At 42.1% G+C, this 5,752-nt stretch overlaps 1 long non-coding RNA gene across 1 annotated transcript; it reads right to left on the minus strand.

The window, feature by feature from the left end:
* Positions 1-497: 497 nt before the first annotated feature.
* Positions 498-5,040, minus strand: LOC123094470 (uncharacterized). Its single transcript, XR_006445844.1, has 5 exons — positions 2,728-5,040; positions 2,423-2,573; positions 1,233-1,325; positions 1,013-1,114; positions 498-830 (listed from the first exon to the last, which is right to left on the minus strand). It is a non-coding gene; the product is annotated as an uncharacterized lncRNA (long non-coding RNA).
* Between the last annotated feature and the right edge of the window lie 712 nt (positions 5,041-5,752).

Here is a 5,752-nt window from a genome sequence, read left to right on the forward strand (position 1 = left end):
TGATGAAGAATTGTTAATTGCTGCAAACAAAATATGCCGATTTACATGCCCTGACATAACTAAAAGTGTACTGCCTTTTTCCTGTGCTATATTGTGTATTACTCCCTCCATAAACTAATATAAGAGCGTTTACAATACTAAAGTAGTGATCTAAATGCTTTTATATTAGTTTACAGAGGAAGTATATTATCTTAGAACATTTAGCAATGTTTTGGCCATATTAGGTCCCTAAAAAAGTACTCCCTCTAGCACCGACAGTTTTATATTTATGTCCCTAAGAACATTCAAATCACTAAAATAGTGATCTAAACACTCTTATATTACTTCACTAAGGGAGTACATTGGGGCCACAAAAGTTTCTATCTGGCACCGACAGGTTTATGTTTATCCAATGATGAAACTATATCTGCTCCCTAAAAACAAATATCTTACATAATATCCACTGAATTATGGCACCAGCTCGACTCCTCACTTGGAACACAGAATATATTTGCATGTATTCCATAGATACCAACTGATTTGGTACTGTTTCATTGACAAAACTATACAACAGTAATCAACAGAAAAAGAAAAAGCGAAGGAGATACATGCTACTGGCTGCACATGATGAATATAGGAAGCAATAAGAATGATCTGATCCACGCCTTTTATGCTACATTGAGTAACAAGACAGAATTGGTCCGCTGATACACAAGCAATAAGACAGTGAACGGTTTGAGCCATCTTTTATGACCCACCCAATTGAAATAATTTGCCAATGAATAAACAAAAGCATCGACCATGGACATCGAGATTCAGCTACCAATCAATGCATTCGGCAGTTCATCCTCCTGCACAAGCAGAAATAAGGCAAGCACCAGATCAGACAAAAGCAAGCTGAGCAAACTATTCCACCAACTAGTTGAGAGACAAATACAATCTCACAGCAACAAAACCAAGAAAGAAAGATAAACCCATGCTTCAAGTAACAAGAAGCAGCAAAGATGATATCAGTGTGGAGTAGGAGCAGTACCTAAGTCTCGTCAAGCTTTTTTGGGCCCAGCAACCATCGCCAAAGGACCACCAAGTTGTGCAGATGAGAAGAACCACGGGTCTGCGTGCACATATATGAATTCTGCAAAATACATCAAGATCAATTACTACAACGACTGGAATCAAGAAAGAAAGAGAACCCCATGCTTCAGTTAACAAGAAGCATCAAAGAGGAGATCGGTGTGGAGTAGGAGCAGTACCTCTGTCTCCTCGAGCTTTTTTGAGCCCAGCAACCATCAGTGGAGGACCACAACAACAACCACCAAGTCACACTGACGAGAAGAACCGCAGGTCTATGTGCACGTATATCAATACTTCAAAATACATCAAGATCAATTACTGCCAAACATCATGGACAGTTAATAAGCTAGCTGATTGGTTCCCATAAATCAAGCATATTTTGATGCCAGCCACACTTGAACCAAATTGCAAAGGACAGTTAAGAACTCGATTAATTAGAGGGGCACACTTCGAGACCAAATTGAAAAATTAGAGTTCCAGTCTTGGGCATAATGCTCCAAGGAGAAGTCAATGGTCAACATAAAATTCTATGATGTCTGTGAGGGTCATCTTCATTCCCATGTCAGCTCTGATCACATGCATAGCTGAGCTAACTAGAGCAGCTCGCATAAGAAGCTAGCCAGGAGTAAGTTATCATGGACTTGTTGTGCTCAGGAAGAAAACATCCCTGGTCATCTAAGGAAAAACAAATTGCACAATACATGTCCGTGTCGTGGTAATAAAGGGACTAAACTTCAAATGTCATCTACTGGAATGTAGCAACTAGAAACAGCCGAGTAAGTTCGAATACCACAGTTCTTCATTAAACTCTAAAACCAAGAGATAAAACCAAGTGGTCTATCATAATCTTGATAGTTGGAACCTGAGGCCTTGCTGTGGTGTCAACCAACCACAAGGCCAGACCATGCAGGGAGCTTGGCTGAGTCACTGCTGTGGTGTCAACCAACCACAACAGTACCACCAACCCACCAACTAGTTAAAGGTTATGCTAAAAAAGACCAAACCATGCCTATAGCCAGACTAAAAAAGGTTTGCTTTTTCATTATCACAACATATGCGCAAGCCTAGATCACAGCAAAAACTTTGAATGGGACGGGAACCAAACATGAACATGAGTTATATATTCTATTAGTTGCTGCTCAAAGAGCTACATGTATATCCAGCAAGTTTGTATCATGCAGGTTAGTGCTAGCATGATAATCGCCAAGCAGACAAACGAACAAACAAACAGTAGCATCATCATCATGAAAGTGCTATAGCCGTGGCATGATGTCCATGAACCCAGAGCAGCCACCATAGCCGTGGCTTGATGCCACAAGTTCTCAGAGCAACTAGAGGCAAGAAGCAGAGGAAGGAGAGAGGAGCTCACCTTGGTTGTTTTGCAGTCGATGCCAAACAGCACCATCACCGCCGCGCAGCAGCGGGTCCAGCGGAAGATGCCAAGGCCAGAGAGCCTACCATCATGCAAGCCTGGCATGATGAACCCCTTCTCTGCATCACTATCGATGTTGTACCATATCCTGCACAAGGACAACACAAATAACAAATCTTGAGTTCAAATCCAAAAACAAAAGAAGAAATCATGGGGATCCAGAAAGAAAGAAGCAGGTAGCACAACAGATACACATGGGCTAGATTGCAAGGGCAAAGAGGAACTCGAAGATGATTAATTACCTGCAAGGGCAGAGAGGAGCTCCAAGATGATTAATTACCTGCAATGGGCTCCAAGTTGATTCTTGTGATCAGCAAGCCCTTGAAAAAGTTTTCTTGTATTTAACAATCAGCATCAAGGATACATGCCTATGCCAAACAATAGGGTCATCATTTTTAACATGATATCCAGTAGTGTTCTGCTCAGCAAAATTCAAAAGTTGCTAACCAAGTAAATGCAAGCTAGCATTTCGTAGAATGACAAACAGTCCACATCTAGAAGTATAATCTGAATTTAATAACTAATAAAAGTAGTAGGTAAGATGTTCACAACCATGATATCTATGGTTCTATCAAAATATGCTTGTAAGTGACTATTAAACAATAGCAGAACAGAGAAACTATACACAGTTGACACTTGACACTATGCACAACACTAGATAATCATGGTCATCTAAGGAACACATATTGCACAATACCTACATGCCTTGATGAAAAAAGGACCATATATCAAGAATGTATCAGAGATTGATTAAGACATAAAACCAGCAAGGCAACAAATTTCGCAAAGCCCAATCTATGCCAATTGAAACCCTACAACACTGGCGACTTAGAAGAAAATCCCATAGTTGAGTAAAGAGGTTACCCTTCAGATCAAATCCAGCTAACCTATAAAATCAATAGTAATGCTAATTCACAACACCACTTGTCAAATGCCAGGTTAGTATTGCCATTTTTCCTCGGGAATTAATTGAGCCCTCATATATTCCAACAACAGGACAATGCACTGTTCCATTTTAGAGAAAAAAAGGATGAGCTCAAGTTCTAGCCCAAGGGAACAACTCCCAAGCAATTAGCCACACAGCTGCTTAAGTAGATAATCATGAAGAGAAAAAAACAAGATAGCAAGTCGGCCTTGCTGTTAAACCCACATTAATCAGCGAATCCAGCAACGCCAGAACACACGTGGAGCTAAGCTGAGTCACTGTTGTGGTGTAAACCAACCACAACAGCACCACCACTCCAGCTAGTTATAGGTCATGCTAAAAAAGGCCAAACCACGCCTATAGCCAGACTAAAAAAGGTTATGCTTTTTCATTATAGCCATGGTAAGATGTCCATCAAACAAGAGCAACTACCATACCCGTGGCTCAATGGCCACAAGCTCTCAGAGCTACCGAAGGCAAGAGGCAGAGGAAAGAGAGAGGATCTCATCTTGGTTGTTTGTAGTCGATGCAAAACAGCACCATCACCACCGCACAACAGCAGGTCCAACGGAAGATGCCAAGGCCAGAGACAGAGCCTACCACCATGCACCTTGCCTGGCACGATGAACCCCTTATCCTCTGCATCGGTAACCATGTACCAAATCCTGAAAGAGGACAACACACATAACAAATCGTGAGTAAAAATACAAAAACAAAAGAAGAAATATTTCAATGTAATCAGATATAGAAGATATCGTTTTTTTTTCAAGAGGTAATGATGGACCTGAGAGGCACTAACCTCAATTGTCCTGAACCAGATCTCAAGAGGTCAAAGACCACTTGTGCGCATTAGGGAACGAAGCGTACCAAATCAAAACGAGAACCAAATTCATATTTATTTCTCTAACATCTTTGTAGTTCGACGCCCACAAGTTTAACCTGTCATGATTATACATAGGCATGAACTGTTGTTTCGTAATTGATCGTGTCCTGATACACATTCTTGTACAGGCCATCAAAACATGGACATAGGCATACCGGTTTTAGACAGAAACCTAATCGGCCAGTCTTACTAGACAACGATGACAACAAACAAATTAGCAGGCAAACCAACGAAACCTAAAGAAAACATGATCCAATTGACAGAAAGAACCGCCTGCTGAGGAGGATGGGTCTGCAACCGCCATCGCCTCCCCTAGCCTAGAAGCGCCCAAACTGGAGGAGCATCACCTCCGTCCGGCGCAGACTGCATGCCCCCAAGGGCACCAAACCCCTCCGCCTCGCGAGCACCCGCCATTCAAGTACAGGTAGAAACCAAAAAACCATCCCCCGCCAATGGTGGGTAGCGATACAGAGATTGCCCCTTATTCACCCCGAACAGAGACCGAAGGTGGCAGCCGCGAGCACCCCGGGTCAGCAGGGGATCAACCAGAATTGGAAGGGAAGAAACTGGATCCGCGAATCAATCGAAGACCCAGACAGCTTTCAAGCTCTAGGAACCGCTCGTCGCCCTAACGTTGCGGGAGCCTAGGAGAGAGAACATAGCAGTTGTGTAGACAACCATCTACATCTGGAACAAGGACTTGCTCCAGGTTTTGGACATTGAAGTTGGCGTCTATGATCTTTCTCGCACAATTGCTTTGCAAGGTGACAAGTGTTTCTTTCGCCTCACTTCTGTTTATGACCCTACGACTAATGAAGGGAAAGGTGAATTCTTCAGTGAGCTGATTGCACACAAGCCGCTGTCTGACACCAAATGGCTAGTGAATGGGGATTTCAACCAAATTTATCGAGTATAGAAACAGAAATAATACCAATAGTTGTGTATCAACCGCTTCTGGCACACTCCATCTGTGTGACCTTCGGGAGATACGTCTTTAGAACTAGTGATTCACATGGTCAAATGAGAAGAAAAGCCCTCATATGAACAAACTTGACAGCATGTTCCGCCATGCGAGCTGGGATATTCTTCTTTTCGAGAATACGCTAGAGTGAGTATCTTTTCACTGATAGGTACAGGGACGAAGCTAGGATTTGGGTATGGGGAGGAGGCGGGGAAAGTGCTACCTAGAGAGACAAGTAATTTCGAACGGGGGAGTAGATAGAAAAATCCAGTACAAAAGATACTTATAAAGAACAAGGTTGAGAACTTGCACATCGATCTCATTAAGAACTCCAGTGTGTCGAGAATAGGAAGCAACCGGCTTAGAAAATGAATTAATCTTAATGGTGTTTGGTAGCGGTTTTTTCTCTTCGTAGTTGAGAAATTTAAATTTTAGAAGTAACGGCTTGAAAAAAAAATATCTTAATGGTGTTTGAAGGTGCCTTTTCTCTTCATTGCT

Source organism: Triticum aestivum, chromosome 4B (genome assembly GCF_018294505.1).
Source record: "Triticum aestivum cultivar Chinese Spring chromosome 4B, IWGSC CS RefSeq v2.1, whole genome shotgun sequence".
NCBI classification, from domain to species: domain Eukaryota; kingdom Viridiplantae; phylum Streptophyta; class Magnoliopsida; order Poales; family Poaceae; genus Triticum; species Triticum aestivum.